This window comes from Nanorana parkeri, unplaced genomic scaffold, assembly GCF_000935625.1.
Source record: "Nanorana parkeri isolate BGI_ZX_2015 unplaced genomic scaffold, ASM93562v1 scaffold10, whole genome shotgun sequence".
Lineage (NCBI taxonomy): Eukaryota > Metazoa > Chordata > Amphibia > Anura > Dicroglossidae > Nanorana > Nanorana parkeri.
Window position 1 is genome coordinate 262,112 of NW_017306278.1, and position 18,700 is coordinate 280,811.

Here is an 18,700-nt window from a genome sequence, read left to right on the forward strand (position 1 = left end):
GGATGGCATGCCCCCGGTCTCCTGTGCACTAAGTGTCACCATTATCCCGAGTATTATTCTATAGACAACCAAAAATGTAATATTTGCTGAACTTTGGTTGTTCGTATCTCTTATAGCCATTTGATGCACAATAGTCTGAGAGTATTGACCTCCTGCTTCTCTGCTGCACTTTGTGGTTCTTCCCCCCTGACCTCTAGGTCACTACTTTTTTTTTTTTAAATCAACTTTGGTGATATATTTAAATCTGAACTACGGCCTTCCCTTCAGTTGTACCGGCTCCTCTCCTGGACTCAAATGGCTTACTTTGATATCACTGCACACTGGGAGCTTCTCACAATGTGCATTAGAAGCTGCAGCAAGTCAGACAGAGCCGGCCTCATTTCCTGGCTGGAGGACGTGCAGCGCCCCCCCCAACATAAATGAATCCCTATAATAAAGCAGCCTGAGGCTCATTGGGTCAGATCTCTTTGCAACCTGTGAGGCTGTGGCCGGCATCCCACCCAGCTTGTGGCAACCAGTGATGTCAGTGAGCAGGGTGAGAAGCCGGATGCTGCCAATGCAGGTAACGTTCCCCCGGGAGCACCCCTCGCCTCAGGTGGCAAATAGTTCTGGGTCACCCCTGGCTGAGCATGACGTCATCATCCTTCCCGAAGGTCAGTGGAATACAGAGCAGGAAAAATGTCATGAGAAGACCCTCCGGTCACACTAGCAATGGACTTAGGCAAGGTGTGATGTCACCCTTGCCTAGGGCCATGGGGGGAGTAGACTAAAGTAAGGCAAGTATACTGATTGCACATACTAAGTCAGATAGAGCCCGTCTCATTTCCTGGCTGGAGGACATCCAGCATCATCTGTCTTCCGTTCCGAGCCTGACTTTTCCTGGCTCATCCCTTTTATTCATTGATTCCTGTCTAGGATTGCCCACTCCTCCAGACTGTCCCACCACCCATCAAGGCATTTTGATATCTGCATAACTCATCCTGAGAGCCCGCCCACTGCTTGTATCAGGGCTGAGAAGTACAAAGGTGCTGTGATGGTTTCAGGAAGCTATGTACAGCACCCTGCCGGCTCCTCCCACCCGCAAGGATCTGCCTGCAATGGATGGAAAAGCAAGACAGGAAATGAAGAGAAATCTCCCCGATGACAGGCGTCATAACCCTCCCTTACTCTATCCAAAGGTTTGTACATTTCTCTATGGAGGTTTATTGTGTCATATTGGTGGTATCTTCTCATACACTAGTGTATCCACTTTTTAGGAAGGTAACTTCATTACAATAGGAGTTACGGAATACGTATTAAGAGTTACACATTTGAGATTAATGACAATTTTGAGACAATTCATTGGCAGGAGATTTAGAGGAGAACTATGAGGGGGGGAGGGGGGTGCTTTTCACTCACCTCATAGTTCTAGCCGACCTGTGACAATGAGACTGTCACAGGTCGGCTCAGTAGATCGGGAGGTGAGCGAACACATACCGGCGTTCGCTCACCTCTCGATCCGGTCACGGCTCTCTGCCGTGACAGGGGAGTGGCTGGATTCCCCCCTCCCCGCTCCGATCCTCCAGCGCTGACCGGCTGAACGGAGGAGGGGGAGGGTACAGCTGGCTCTACTTCTAGATAGGCAGAGCCAGCTGTCAGTCACGCAGCTGGGCGGATCCCGGCACAATTGTTGGGATCCGCTTCAGCTGCGGAGTCTCAGTATACCGCGAGCTGTAGCTCCCTATATACTGAGCCTAGGGTGACGGGAGGACGCTAGTTTGTGTCATCCCGTTACCCTAAGGAGAACTATGGGGAAAAGCCTTAACCCCATAGTTCTCCTTTTACTGTCACCTACATTATCCACAACGTAAAGAAAACAGTTTTGACTTTGAATAAACTTTAAAGCTGAACCCCAGGCACAAAAACTTAACCGAAATACATTTCTCACCAGATGGATTTCACAAAAGATTTACATTTATTCTGTGTGCGCTAAATGCCTGTGCAAACCCATATAATTTCTGTAAAAAATAACATAGTCTACACAGAGATTAGACCCAACAGAAAACTGCAGGAGGCAGGTGGAGCCTAGACCAGTCACCCCGCATAAGGAGAGAGAGCAGCAGTGACCGGTCTTTATTACAGGAGGGGGCGGAGACAAGACCAGTCACCCTGCACAAGGAGAGAGAACAGCAGTGACCGGTCTTTAATACAGGAGGGGGGTGGAGACCAGATCAGCCACCCTGCACAAGAAAGAGAGCAGCAGTGACCGATCTTTATTACAGGAGGGGGCGGAGACGACACCAGTCACCCTACAGAAGAAGAGAGAGCAGCAGTGAGCGGTCTTTATTACAGGAGGGGGCAGAGGCAAGACCAGTCACCCTTCACAAGGAGAGAGAACAGCAGTGAGCGGTCTTTATTATAGGAGGGGGCGGAGACTAAGACCAGTCACCCTGTACAAGGAGAGAGAGCAGCAGTGACCGGTCTTTGTTACAGGTCACACTGGATTACTGCGCAGATCTGGAAGAAATACACAAAGCTCACCGAGATTCAAGAAGAATTGCATGAAAACACATGAGTCTTGTATGAGGACAATATTTGTTTATCCCGGAGTTCAGCTTTAATGCATCACTGATCAGGACTGTGTAGGCAAAGATCAGAACTGGGGTAAAAGGCTTTCTAAATTGAAAATCAAAGGATGAGCATGACAAACAGGCAACTAGCATTTTCAGTAACGGCAGCGGACATACAAATCAGAGCCGGTCTCCTAATTCATAGTTAAACGGCTCATCCGATATTGTAGAAATAATAGAAAACGACAGAATGTATCTTGAAAATGTTCCATCAATTTGTCCGGTCTCATCGGAAGGAACAAGGCGGATTTGCGTTCTCCAAGAATTAACATTCGGCGCCCGGTGCCACCATTCGATTGGCTCTCTCGTTCCTGGCGCCCCTCCACGGAGAGTAAATCTCTGTCAGTCACATCAGATCAGTAAGAATCCTGCATAATCCCCGGGAACAAACGGCAGAACCCAATCAAAGTTTGAGCTAATCCTTCCGAGGACTGACGGAGGATACAATGTTACTGTTTCCAACAAATACATTCGTGGAAAGAGAACCTGTCATGGAGCTACTTCGGGAAATGCGCCATAGGGGGACTGCCAGGAACCGGCCCCAGGAATATATAATCTCGGGGTATCAGCTTCTCTAGGGGAACATTCTATTTTTCTGCCGTGATTGTTCGATGTTTACAGTCTCTTTTTTTTTTACGGTCTTATAGCTCAAAATGTATCTGTGGTGCACGGGTGGCGCCGTGCAAACACTAGCAGTAAATTCAAGTATTTCACCGGCACACACACACTTCGAAATGCCAATATTAATATTACATTGATATATTTATTCAGTGAAGGATGTCACATAATGTCATAATTAAAGTCCAATACGTCCCCCTGCACTCCTAGTGGTCTCTCTGCAGAGATTGGACAGGCTCCCTGCCGAGTCAGACCTATAGTCCTACAAAGAGTGAAACTCACACTCCCTGATGATTGGAGAGCTCTAACCCAGCCTGGAGGGGGTGTGTCAGACCTCTGCAAAGAGACCACTGCTTCCACACAGAGAGCAAGGGTACTTGCTGGCAGGGCACAGGCTTTTCTTTGCATGTTTAATCTCTGCAGAGAGGCCGTTGCTTCTAACGTGTTTCCCCGAAAATAAGACACTGTCTTATATTTTTTTGACCTCAAAAAAACACACTAGGTCTTATTTTCGGGTAGGTCCTTATTTTAATTTTTTATGTACAACAATCGACACTTATTTATGTACAACAGTCTACATGTATTCATGTACACAAATATGGTGATCAGTGGTGCCGTACCTTTCCAAGAGCAATTTGCTAACCAATCGCTGGCCAGAATGAGCGAAGCGCACTTTCACTATCGATTCCTCACAGGCCGAGTGCATTTGGTATTACTCCGCCTGTGACAGGAGTTGGCATTTGCTTATGCGGCTCTGCTCCCTCCAATTCCGCCTCGCTTCCTCTATAGCTGGCTTAGTTGGCACCGCTGAATTGTCTCTTCAAGTTCCATCTTATGCCACCACCGGCCCTGGAAATGGTCACAACTAGGTCTTGTTTTCGGGGTAGGTCTTATATTTTAGCCATTCCCAAAAATAGTACTAGGTCTTATTTTCGGGGTAGGTCTTATTTTCGGGGAAACAGGGTATATAGAGAGCAAAGTGTCCTTTTCTGCAGCAGGGGACACACATTTCTGCCCAAAACAAAATGTGTGTCAATGTATTTCCTTCAGAATGACTCTACGACCCGTCTACCTACCAAAATCATTTTTACATTCCTAACAGACGTGCAAGGCTTTTATTTGGGAAATAAGAAGGCATAAATCTGCCTAGGGATATGCCAGGGCCCGAGGAAGATCATAAACGCTCTCTTGTTCTTTATAAAGGTACACATTAATGTTTTAATATAACATGATTATTCCGTGTGATTCATACAATACATCATCAGATAATTAATTTCTATGGCATAATTGGTTAGTTCATCGATGTAATAAATTAATTTGTACTTTTATAAAGAACAACCCAGATAGCAAGGATAACTTGCCACAAACTTGTGTCCGGGTTAAATTGTAATTTTGTTAACTTGCTGAGCACATTCCCTGGCAGGTTGTAGACTTGCAGAACACTCGCAGCACAAGTTCTAGGCGACACTTTTTGAATTTGTAGCAAATTTGCTTGGCAAGTCTACAGCAAGAGTCCTGCAGGTCTTAGCAAGAGCTCTGCAAGCTCGCTGGTCTGGAGACTTGCAATGCAGACTTGATGTAATTGTGCAACAAAATTGTGAAGCTCGGCAAGTCTAGCAATAGTTTAGCGAGTCATTATCAAACTTGCAGCACAATTTCTTGCTATCTGGGAAGAGTGCGTTTATGATTTTTTTTGAAAGCCCCTCTTCCAAGGGCCCTGGCATATCCCTAGGCAGATTTATGCCTTCTTATTTCTCTAATATTCACCACTCGGGGGGTGTGAAATCGCGCTCTCTTACATATATAGAATTTTAAGTACACGCCCACTAAAGCTGCTTTTACCTAAGGCTTTTATTTGGTACATTGTATTAGTAAATCCTCGGTATGGTCACTCTTCATATGATGAAAAAAAAATCAGTGATTGGTTAGTTTACACAAGACGGTCTCTAATCAAACTTTTGAATGTTTTTTATTTTTTCATACTGCAGTTCTCTCTCACAATTATAACTTGTATCCTAACGATGTGTCTCTGTGCGCAGCAAGAGAATGACACGGTGCAATCTGCAGGCTAGCAGATAGATGGTTTGATTGGCACCCAAGATAATCACATGATCGCAAATCACACTGAACAGTTTAGTTCGTTAGGGACCTACGGCTGTCAGTGACAGTGCGGTCACAGAGCTAGGAGCACGTACAGCTCCGTGCTTCACAGCTGCAATGTATATTAATGTTCTCGCAGCATGGGGAGCTGTGCCCGAGGACATTAATCTACAGATTTCACACGCCAAGTGGTTAAACACGCGAGTTCATTGTAAGATTAGCATCTGAAAGAGGCTGAGAGGTGTGGGCGAGGGCTTCAATCTATCTAACAATAGAGGAATATAGCATCCATTAGGTTGTGCACCGGTATATTGTTGAATACTATCGAATTTTTTTTTAATCGATTAATCGATTAATTTCGATTCATTCTAACACACATACAGATCTAACTACATTGGCCTATACACATAAAGCACAGCAATGAAGTAATAAAATGAACTAGGATCACACTAATCCAGCATGTTATTAATCTCACGTGCCCCACTCAATATGGCCGCCGCTTGAGTGGGGCATCTCAGAATAATAACGTGCTGGATTAGTGTGATAGGTCATAGGTAGATTGTGGCTCATGATCATACGTAGACCATGGCTCATGATCATAGGTAGACCATGGCTCATGATCATAGGTAGACCGTGGCTCACGATCATAAGTAGACCGTGGCTCACGATCATGGGTAGACCATGGCTCATGATCATGGGTAGACCATGGCTCATGATCATGGGTAGACCATGGCTCATGATCACGGGTAGACCATGGCTCATGATCACGGGTAGACCATGGCTCATGATCATAGGTAGACCATGGCTCATGATCATAGGTAGACCATGGCTCATGATCATAGGTAGACCATGGCTCATGATCACAGGTAGACCATGGCTCATGATCACAGGTAGACCATGGCTCATGATCATAGGTAGACCATGGCTCATGATCATAGGTAGACCATGGCTCATGATCATAGGTAGGGGTAGTGCTGAACATTTCTCAGTACACTGCATGCCTTGCCAAAAACTCAATTCAGTATCTAAGCACCTTCACAATTGGGCCTCCACTGTGCTTTCCTTTGCTCTACTTCCCAAGAGTTGAACTGTTGCTGATCACGTCATTACAGAATGCATACAACACTAATTAAGAGATTCTTTAGGTTTCACTCCTTTGAGCTTTGTATTATTGTTTCTCGCCCTGATGAAGGGTAAGCGCTATTTTTACGTCACGATTGAATTATTAAAGACTCTTTTGACTTTTTAACCCATTTGGCCTGATACCCATTTAATACACGTCTACTCGAGCTTCTTCCAGGTACCTGTTGTGCCGTTGGATCCACCTCACCAAAGCCGGTGAGTTTGCTCGGAAAACGCTGGTACATTTGGACTTTTGAATGAGCATTGAGACCCCAGTGCCTCCTTAACATTTGGATCTGAAATTCTACTTTCCAAACAAGCGACAGATATTTTTGAAGTCCGATCCCTAACAGATGAACGCCAATGGTCACTGCAGGTAACACAATTTCTTTTGTTATAGAAAAGGAAAACATTTTTTTTTTTTAGTGGCATTGGTATGCCGTAGGCAGCACATCTAACCACTCGATCTCATGCTCACTTCTTCCTGCCAAGAGCGATGCTGACCGAATATTAGCGGCTTGTAGTGACAGATGGCGGGGTTTGGCTGATGCCAACAATGACCTATTCCGCCATCAATCAACATTGTAGCACATTATACAGTTCACTTCATAATATTTCATGTGACACGTTTCTTTCCACGTCAACAATTTAACTTCTACAAAAACATTACTCAACGAGGTGCTTTCATTGGAATGGAAATTTGTGCTCGATTTGCTTTAAAAGGAGAACTATGAGGGGGGGTGCTTTTCACTCACCTCATAGTTCTAGCTGACCTGTGACAATGAGACTGTCACAGGTCGGCTCAGTAGATCGGGAGGTGAGCGAACACATACCGGCGTTCGCTCACCTCTCGATCAGGGGAGGGGCTGGATTCCCCCCTCCCCGCTCCGTCAGCGCTGACTGGCGGAACGGACGGGGGAGGGGGCGGGTACAGCTGGCTCTGCCTCTAGATAGGCAGAGCCAGCTGTCAGTCACGCAGCGGGGCGGATCCCGGCACAATTGTCGGGATCAGCTGCGGCGTCTCAGTATATAGGGAGCTGTAGCTCCCTATATACTGAGCCTAGGGTCACGGGAGGACGCTAGTTTGTGTCCTCCCTTTACCCTAAGGAGAACTATGGGGAAAAACACTGACCCCATAGTTCTCCTTTAAGTTTTTTTATTATTGGAAAGCCAACCCGATCAACTGACGATCTGCAGCAGATGGAAGGTTCATACCAGCATACGATGCAATGGAGACAGAAAGACTGCTAAATATACATATATTGTATCAATATGACTCATTAGCACATCAACATACAGTATGGAGGGGAATTTATCAAAACTGGAGCAGACAAAATCTGGAGCAGCTGTGACTTGTTTTGGATGGCCTGAGACTGATGTACTCATCTCTTTGTCGCCCTGCTCTCTCCACCTATCGGCATGTCTCGTGCAAGCACATGAGAACTGCAGCACAACTGATTGGTTCCTTGTGCTGCTCTTCCCTCTTGTGGTCTATGCTCCGCTGTTCAGGGTTTGCCAAAGACGGAGTCACATTTAGGTACCTCGGGTACGCAAACTGCCAACATTTAGCAAGATAATAATTAGAGCCCCATTTGGCCTATTTCATCATTTTTTTTCTTTAACTTCATTGCTATCACACAGGAAGCTAACAAGCCCCTGTGTGATAGCATTTGGAGATTGACAGGTTCTCTTTATTGACCCCGTCACCGGCACTGTGCTGGAACTCCTGTGACAGGTGAGAGGGGAAGAGCGCAGCACGGCACGGCACAGCACAGCTCTACCCTCTCACTGTGTACACGGAGCGGCAGGGTTACTTTTAACCCCCGCCACTCTGCTCTCCACATCGGCAGCTGGGGGCAGAGCTGGTGCTAGGATTCTAGGCAAGGTAGGCAAGGTGCATTTTTGCGCATGTCGGGATCCTCTGGCAGTGGCCGGCCAGAGGGAAAAAAAAAAAAACATAGCGCAAACATCGGGGCATACTTGTCAAAATGCCCTGTTTTTTCCGCCCTCACCCTGCAGCGCCCTCAGGCGGCCATCTGACTTGCCTTGCGGTAGCGCCGGGCCTGTACATAATATAACATCTTATATTTGGATACCAGTCTCCCCTGTCCCTGAAGAAGTGAACTTCTCTTCCTGCTGCCATATAAGTAACCAGTCTTCTCAGCTGTACCTGGAATACATTTTGGTTTTGTATGGCTTCTAATCCAAAGACTCGCTGACTCTTCCTCCTCCATCATCTCGGCGTTCATTCCTGCCCGGGAATTGCCAGTTTCAGTTATTTCAGTCACCGGCCTCATTTCTCTTCACAAGACGGCAGTAACGACCACTGACAGGAACCGGGTAGCAATCACGACTGGGAGCCGCGCACTCAAGTCAGAAGACTGCCAGACATCCGTGCGAAGGATCAGCTTGATCCAATAGACATGAACAGATTAGCGCAACAGGCGGGAGGGGTGAAGGGTCAGGGGGTGGAGTCTGTTGTATGTGTTTGTTGATCTGCATCTGCTGATGGTGTACACATCATATGTATGATAATAGAATGCCTGCAGCAGACTGATGACATCATCTCCGCCTAGGCATAGTCACTGTCTGCCGCTAAAAGACTGCTTTTAAAGTGGAAGTAATGACTTCTGTTTTTTAAATTGCTGCCAGGCTTCTTTTCATGAGAGAAGAGATTGTGTGAGTCTCGTCTGCCTTATAAATATTGCCTGCCTGTAACCCTTTCACCGCCAAAGCCATTTTTACAATTATTATTTTTTTGCACACATGGTAAAATGCACCATTTACGCCTGAAGATTCCTTAAAGCCCCCAAAATGATATATTTTTAGAAACACAGAGACCCAGGAAAATACAATGGCTGCAGTTGAAACATTTTAGATCTCACGGTATTCATGCAACAGTTTATCAAACCCAAATTGTCTGTAGAAAATGCATTCAAATTCCTATTCATACAAAGAAACACAATATATCACCCAATATGTTGGTACTGTATAAAAGATGAGGTTGCGTCGAGCAGAACAAAAGTACCAAACATGTCAAGCCTCAAAATTGCATGCGCCCGTGAAGCAGTGAAAAAGTTTGGTACCCAAAATTATTGGCGATGCTTTAAATTACTCCTAAAGGGATGCCAACACTGCCACTTTCCTCTTTACAACACAGAAAGTCCACCAGCTGGTTATAATGAACCCAGACCCCTCTCATTCAGGAATAAGACCCCTCCCACTCAGGAATCACGCCCCTCTCATTCAGGAATCAAGCCCCTCCCACTCAGGAATAACGCCCCTCTCATTCAGGAAGCACACCCCTCCCATTCAGGAATCACGCAACACTCCCATTCAGGAATCAGAGCCCTACCATTTAGAAATCGGATCCCTACAATTCAGCAGTCAGACCCCTCCCATTCAGCAATTAGACCCTTCCTATTAAGGAATCAGACCCTCCCATTCAGGAATCAGACCCTCCCATTCAGGAATCAGACCCTCCCATTCAGGAATCAGACCCCCCCATTCAGGAATCAGACCCTCCCATTCAGGAATCAGACCCTCCCATTTAGGAATCAGGCCCTCCCCATTTAGGAATCAGACCCTCCCATTCAGGAATCAGACCCTCCCATTCAGGAATCAGACCCCTACAATTCAGCAGTCAGACCCCTACAATTCAGGAATCAGGTCCCTCCTATGAAGGAATCAGACCATCTCATTCAGGAATCAGACCCCTCCCATTCAGGAATCACACAACACTCCCATTCAGGAATCAGAACCCTACCATTTAGAAATCAGATCCCTACAATTCAACAGTCAGACCCCTACAATTCAGCAATCAGACCCTCCCATTCAGCAATCAGACCTTCCCATTCAGGAATCAGACTCTTCCATTCAGGAATCAGACCCTCCCATTCAGCAATCAGACCTTCCCATTCAGGAATCAGACCCTTCCATTCAGCAATCAGACCTTCCCATTCAGGAATCAGACCCTTCCATTCAGCAATCAGACCTTCCCATTCAGGAATCAGACTCTTCCATTCAGGAATCAGACCCTCCCATTCAGGAATCAGACCCTTCCATTCAGCAATCAGACCCCTCCCATTCAGCAATCAGACCCCTCCCATTCAGGAATCAGACCTTCCCATTCAGCAATCGGACCCCTACAATTCAGGAATCAGCTTGGAAAGGACATGCTGCAACAAAAAGCTATTTCATCAGAACAGAAGCAGGTAAGAAACTGCAACAAGGTTTGGTAAAACCCCAGCAGTGTACACAGATCCCTCGGAGAGGATTATTGTTTTTTCAACAAAAGTGGAATTACTTTTTAAAGCCGTGATTTCCAATTGTAATTGGAGTGTTCCTTTAAGACTGTAAACTCTGCCACAAGGCAAGCTAAACCAACCGCCGGCGCCACGCGACAATGTCGCAGAAATTCACATGCACAGTTCTGCATTATTTAAACATTATACGCGTGGCGAGATACCTCAGAGCAAAACAAATTCATATTAACATTGTGCAAGTCAGCGAAAATCCCGCCCCGAGTCTCCCCTTCGCGATTCAGCGGAGCGCGCCATTCTAAACACAGACAAACTCTTTTTTTTCTTTTTTACAACTATTTTTACTTCTGTTCCTAAATATTTCATTCTGGGTAAAAATGGAATCAGGTAACGGGAGAAAAATAATCTGGAGCCTGAAATTAAATGTCACCCAGATGTAATTAAGCTGTTGGCTCACATGAAACGCATATTAAATGTCATATGCAAACCTCCATACATTATTCAAAGTCACTGCGAGCTGTCTACTACGCACGCTGAATATCCAACCTTGGCTGCTGTTCGGAAACGGTTTGACGTGATGGAGCGCCGGAATGAGTCCGCGGCCGCGAAGCGCTCATAGGTCAGCTCATTGTTACCGAAAGAAAAAAGTTATAGAGGAAACAAAGCTCGCCATTAAAGGAGAACTATGAGGGGAGTGCTTTTCACTCACCTCATAGTTCTAGCCGACCTGTGACAATGAGACTGTCACAGGTCGGCTCAGTAGATCGGGAGGTGAGCGAACACATACCGGCGTTCGCTCACTTCTCGACCCTGTCACAGCTCTCTGCCGTGACAGGTGAGGGGCTGGATTCCCCCCTCCCCGCTCCGATCCACCAGCGCTGACTGGCGGAACGGACGGGGGAGGGTACAGCTGGCTCTGCCTCTAGATAGGCAGAGCCAGCTGTCAGTCACGCAGCTGGGCGGATCCCGGCACAATTGTCGGGATCCGCTTCAGCTGCGGCGTCTCAGTAAACCGCGGGCTACAGCGAGCCTAGGGTGATGGGAGGACGCTAGTTTGTGTCCTCCCGTTACCCTAAGGTGAACTATGGGGAAAAGACTTAACCCCCAAAAGTTCTCCTTTAAACTCAACCAAGAATAGCAGATCAAGGAATAATAGAATGAAAGTGAAAAGTCTGAAAGGATATTTCACAAAATACAATGTTACTTCTTATAGAACTTAAAGCTGAACTCCAAGCAAATGTGATCTACAAACTAGAGGGCTGCCACCAAAGGCGTAACTAGAAACCTCAGGGCTCCCGGTGCAAGAAACTATTGAGCCCCCCCCCCCAAAAAAATTATTTTGATACTTTTTTATATTAAAGTAGTATTAAGGTCTGGGGGCGTTTTTTTTAACCTTTTTACCTTAATTACCCCAGTTCCCCCACACTTACTGTACCGCTCAGCTGCGCTCGTCCCCGCCGCCGGTCCCGAAGCGATCCTCCGTACCCCGAACTTCAGGGTTGCGGGGGAGGATACTGATGGCAGAGGAGCCATAGGAAGGGGTGTGGCCTGCCACAGGGCTGTGTGTGTCTTTGGACGCACACAGCCGCTGCAGGGACAAGTGCGTACGGGTGCCTCCATTAGAACGATGGTGGCACCCGTGCAGTGGGCGGGGGGAAGAGCATGGCGGGGACCCAATAGAAAACGAGGAATGAAGAACTTTTTTTTTTTTTTTTTAAACAGCCTCCAGGAAAGGAGAAATGAAAAAAAAAAATTGGCTTTAATATCACTTTAAATAAACAGTATGGGGGGGGATTTATTAAAACTGGAGCAGAAGTATCTGGAGCAGTTGCCTATGGCAACCAATCAACTTCTCCCTTCAGTATGTTCAGTTAAGGTTTAAAAATAAATGGTGGATGCTGATTGGTTGCCATAGGCAACGGCTCCAGATTCTGTCTGCTCCAGTTTTTAAAAATTCCCCTCTATGTATGTTGTGACTTTCAGTGCTAGTTCACACCAGTTCCAGTGAGTTCTGGCCCGATTTGGTGCCTGAACGCACTACTTTCAGGGCTAGTTCACACCAGTTCCAGTGAGTTCTGGCCCGATTTGGTGCCGGAACGCACTGGATCGCATCCTGGCCGGCTCACTGCATTCTGGGGCGGGAGGGGGCGTGGCGATGCCTTAAAGTCAATGACCCCGCAGGCACGCCCCCCGGCCGCAGTGCGATCTCCCGCACCAGAACACGAGGCAGATCAATGCCAGCATTCCGGTCCTCCCTGGACCCCCCAACTGATGGAACACCAGGGCCCGGCCGCAAGTGCGGCCGATGCAACCCTGGTAGTTTCACCAGTGCCGGGATCTGCACATAGTATCTGGGCATTTTCACGCATCTGAGTGCTCGTAAAAATGCCCAGTATTGGAAGTGGTGCGTCCCTACTTAATAATATAATGTATTGCTGGGACTTGTAGTCCTGCATAGTTGGTGCTATTCTGCATTGCTATATAATCATTATACAGCAATGCAGAATACCAACAGCTATGCAGGACTACAAGTCCCAGCAATACATTCTAATGTAAATGATAATACCACCAGCTTCAAAAGCCTGCCACCCGACCACCACCACCCCTGCGCCACCCAGACCACTCTAGGTAAAGTCCACATGTGAAGGTGAGCCTCTATGAACTGAAATCCAGTGAATGAAAGGGCCGGGCCCGGGACAGTCAGGCTGGGAATAAAAGCACTAGATGATGCTGGACATCCTCCAGCCAGGAAATGAGGCGGAGCTCTATGCGACTTGCTGCAGCTTCTAATGCACATTGTGAGAAGCTCCCAGTGTACAGTGACATCAGAGGAAGAGGAGAGGAGCCGGTACAACTGTGCAAGACTGAAGGACGGCCGGAGTTATGCTTTAATGCTTATTATCTTACAGGTGAATGTATTTTTCCCGCTGCCGAGCATCTCGCGGCACACTGGGACATCATAAATCGAGCAAATGTGAACACGGAATCTTAACTATCCGAGCATTAAAATAAGATGTTTTCCTCTGGAAGCGGACAAGACACCACATGTTTTCTCCTCTCTTATCTAATCACGATAAATGTTTTTATCAAGTTGCAGACGGAATCCGAGAAGAGGCGTTAATCTGGGATTACAGCGGAATTCTCAAATCCCTCGACGGCTCCCGATAACGCCGGGGCGCTTTCTACAGGAATGTGACAGGATTCCGTCAGCACGTGAGGCTTGAAATGTTCTTTCACGACACGTGGAAGAGGAAGAGCTTTCCGTCTCAACATAATTGTTTTCAGAATGACAATCACAATTGTGTGTTAAACGGCTTCCTGAATATCTCTATAATGATGCAAAAAAGAGACAAAGTATCCACTTCGGAGCTCAGAATAAGAGGGGCCCCGAGGTCAGCGGAATGACAGCAGTCTGTATAATGGAAAGTATATCACTAATTCTCAAGAAGCTTCATGGTCTGATCTATTGCCACCACATCCACCATAATAAGTGTGCGCGCAGGCACTCTATATTCTGTGTCGTCTTCTTCTAGTGCTTCCATTTTTGCTACAGAGTATAAATGAGGCTAATAGGAAGATAAGAGGAATGGGTGGACTACACAGCAACCAGGAAGAGCCCTTTCCAAAGCTCATAGTATGCATGCGAGTACTGTGTATTGGCCTCTTTTTGGTTGAGGTTTAATGCTCTTCTCTCCTTCTTATTGAATGCAGAGTATGATGGAACCAATAGAGACCTGAGGAGTATAGGAGTTTGTGGACTACACTGCGACCAGGAAGAGCCCTTTACGAAAGTCATAGTATGCATGCAAGTAGGGAGTAATGGCCTCTTTTTGGTTGAGGTTTGATGCTCTTCTCTCCTTCTTTACTAATGGAGAGTGTGATGGAACCAATGGAGATCTGAGGAGAAGAGGAGGTTGTGGGCTACACAGCAACCAGGATGAGACCTCTACAATGCTCATAGTATGCATGCAAGTACCGTGTATTGGCCTCTTTTTGGTTGAGGTTTAATGCTCTTCTCTCCTTCTTATTGAATGCATAGTCTGATGGAACCAATGGAGACCTGAGGAGAATAGGAGGTTTTGGGCTACACAGCGACCAGGAAGAGAACTTTACAAAGGTCTTAGGTTGCATGCAGGCACTGTGCATTGGCCACTTTCTGTATATTTTGTCCTTCTCTCCACCCTACTGACTGCAGTGTATAAGGGAACCAAAAGAGAGCTGAGGAGAAGTTGAACAGGAAGTTGTGGTGTACAAAATCACCAGGAAGAGACTTTTACAAAGGTCTTAGTGTGCATGTTGTATTGGTCACTTCCTGTATAAGTTTATTTTTTTGCTCCTCACTCAACCCTACTGACTGCAAAGTATAATGGAACCAATGGAGATCTGAGGAGAAGCAGAAGTTGTCGTCTCTACAGTAAGCAGGAAGAGACCTTTACAAAGGTCTTAGTGTGCTTGTAGGAACTGTGTATTGGTTGCTTCCAGGTTGACGTTTATTGCTCTCCACATTGACTGCAAAATAAGGACCCATAGAGAGCAGAGGAGAAAAGGAACTTGTGGACTACAGAGTGACCAGATAAAGACACAGTTCATTTTCTATGGACTTGTTTGTTTTTCAGGTAAGCCAGGTAATTGATATATAGACCAAGTATGCATTACAACCATGGGAGATGCCTTCACCTTCTTGTACTAGGAGCTAGGTTGTGGCCACAATGACCACAGGTTTTCTTCAAGGTCACTGGAAAGCATGGTGTGCCTGAGGCCACTCATCTTTGGCAACTATAACGGGCTGAAGAATGCTTTCTAAGTTTAAAAATGTTTCCACGTTACGTAGTTACTTAGGTTGAAAGAATAACTCGTATCTCCTATGTCAACAGCACTCACGTCCTCCAGGTTTGAACCTATTGTGAGAATTAGCTCCCAACAGTAGCGCATTAAGGATGCATCCACTCGCTGAAATCTTCATTCAAGAACTTCCTTGCCCACTTTTATTAAATCAAAGTTCACAAAAAACAAGGCAATTACCCTCGCAGGGGTTCTTCATAATCATTTGGCAACACGTGCCCATCCAGCCTCCTGGCTCTGCATTTTGCAGCACTGCTGCTCCAGACTCTCAGGCCACTGTCTGTTCCTCCAGACAGTCTCAGTCTTGTGCTATCCTGCTCATTTGGTTCTTTCAACCCGCAGCACCCTGCTGTACTGGCCTCCACTCTGACTCCTGGGTGGAGTTCACCTGTCTCCCAGGTAGGGGCCCTAAACATTAACCAGCATTCTCCTCATAAGGGCTTTGCACAGGTGCACAACCACTTGGTCCTGGTCGCTACTAAAGCCCGGACCCAGGATTGGAGATTGAATCCCTCCCTATGCTCTTTGGAATCTCCCAGTTCCAGGAACCCGAGCCACATCCGGAAAACCTGGGAAGAACTGCAAAGCCAGCTCTTTCCCAGTAAACGTTTTGCGCTTTCTGGAACTGCTCAGCCCCCTCTGGCCAAATGACACCATGGCATTGCCACACACTGCCGCACTATGTACATAACTTTACGCTGTATAAGTTTATATCGGGTCTTCTGTCTGGATTATTTGAACAGCGCCGTGCTCTGTTTTCATCAAGGCAGTCAATATAGGATGTACCCGTCACGTAGAAAGTTAGCAAGGGGAAAAGAAAACACTAAGTACACAAGTGTGATGTTTCAAGCATATAATTTGCTATAAAAATCAATGACTACAGCAAAATTGCAGCAAAAGCACCTGGAACCGCAGCAGAAAGTATTGATTTCATGAAAAGCTTCAAAAATGTGACAAATTCTGTGAAATTCACCTTAACTGAACGTTATTTAGTGTCAGCGTTTCATAAAAGGATAATTGTAACGAATATCATAGCTGGCTGCAAACGTTTTCCTGATGCCGACAGGTTTCAAGTTTGAGGATCTACTCTGAAGGGGTATAAGCAAAGCCAAGCCTAAAAACTGAGCAGAGGAAGCAGCCCCGTCCCCCACTTCTGTATGGCCCTACCCTTCCAACTGCATTGGCTAGTTTCTCTGTCACTCACATCTCTGCAGGAGACTCCACAAATCTTCTGCAAATAGACCTTGTTTTCTGTGAAATAGCAGCTGGCACGTGTTCTGCACCTAATTAATTAATTAAGGGAGTGCTAGAGTCTTCAATATAGAAAGTCGTTGCAGATGCCCGCCAGATTGTACCTGGCATATGGGATGTGAACTGTCTGCTGGTAACCTGGCAGACAGCTCACGTGTTTCACTCTGTCTGTGAAGTAAATACACACGGAGCCTCAATATAAAGCAGGGAAAAGCATGGGCGTAACTAGAAATCACAGGGCCCCATAGCAAAATTTTGTATGGGGCCCCGTGATTTCTAGTTATACCCCTTGCAGAGCCCACTCGAGATCCCAACAGAGGGTGAACTTGCAGAGCCCACCACAGAATCTCTATGGCGGGCTCTGCAGGGTTACCCTCAGGTGGGCTGGTCGCACTCCTTACCTGTCCGCCTCCTCTTCCTCCACGGTCGCTGATGGGCCCAGCCTCCTCCTTCGTCGCCGGGCCCGCCTCCTTCTTTGTCACCGGGCAATGCCTCCTCCCCTGCTGCCGACTACGAGCCCCGCCTCCTCCTCCACTGCCGCTGCTGGCTCTCATTGACCCTGTGGAGAGGAACGCGCTGCTGCACAGATTACTGTCAGTGATCTGAACAGCGGCGTGTTCGTCTTCAGCCGCCAATTAAAGCCACCGGCAGAGGATCCCGTAGCGACCCAGGCGGCCCGCACGGCATCTGGCTGGGCCCCACTGGGAGGGGGTGGGTACAGCTGGCTCTGCCTCTAGATAGGCAGAGCCAGCTGTCAATCACTCAGCTGGGTGGATCTCGACAGTAATGTCGGGTTCCGTCCCGGCTGTGGCTGTCTCAGTATACCGTGAGCTGTAGCTCCCTATATACTGAGCTTTGGGTGACGGGAGGACGCTAGTTTATGTCCTTCCGTGACCCGTAGGAGAACTATGGGGGAAAACACTGACCTCATTGTTCTCCTTTAAGCTGTTACAGCCAAGAGCAAACATGTAATATTTTGCAGCTTACCAGTCATTATATCAGATTATATCAGTCAGATACGGTGTCTGCATTAGTTTCCTCGGTAAACCCCTGAACACCATTCAGCAGTCAGGACTCCTTGCTTGAAATAGCAGTGGTGCTCATAGTGATGGCCACGGATGGCACCGTGCATATCCAAAGATAACAGCAATGAAGATCACCAGCACTCGCAGGATGAAATCAATCCTAGTATTCTTTATTGCAGAATCCTGTCACGTGTATAGTATGGACAACGTTTCGGAACCACGCTATGTTCGCCCTGATGAAGGTGCCCTGCGTGGTTCCCAAACGTTGGCTATACTATACATGTGACAGGATTCTGCAATAAAGAATACTAGGATTGATTTCATCCTGCGAGTGCTGGTGATCTTCATTGCTGTTAACCTTGCATTAGTTTTCTTTCTTCAGGCTAACTACATATTCTGCACTCACAGAAAAATAGCGGTTGATTATTATTATACAGGATTTATATTGCGCCAACAGTTTGTGCAGCGCTTTACGATATAAGGAAGACATTACAATCACAATACAATTCAAGAGAAGATGGTTAGGAGGGCCCCGCCCCTGAGGGCTTGCAATCTAAGAGGGAGGGGCAAGTGACAGACGAGGAGGTAGCAGGCATGTGTGGTGAGGTGAGGCAGATCCTCACCTAGAATTATGGAGGAAAAAGCTGTCAGCTTCTGAAGCCGACAGCTTTTTCTCCATTCAGATCGACATCTAACAGTACACAGCAGGGAAAACCTCCCCGCTGTGTAACCTGCCATGGACGGAGCGCCTCAGCAGTGAGGAGCAAGTGAGGGACAGAGAGGCTCCTCCCTTCCTCCTTTACACTAGCTTGGGGACGGGTCTTCGTCCGGCTGGGCGGAGCTTCGGTCGGCAGGGGGTGGGGCTTCAGCC

At 46.9% G+C, this 18,700-nt stretch overlaps 1 protein-coding gene across 1 annotated transcript in view; it reads right to left on the bottom strand.

The window, feature by feature from the left end:
- Positions 1–18,700, bottom strand: part of NELL1 (neural EGFL like 1) — a 326,301-nt gene that overhangs the window by 224,729 nt on the left and 82,872 nt on the right. The window lies entirely within an intron of this gene.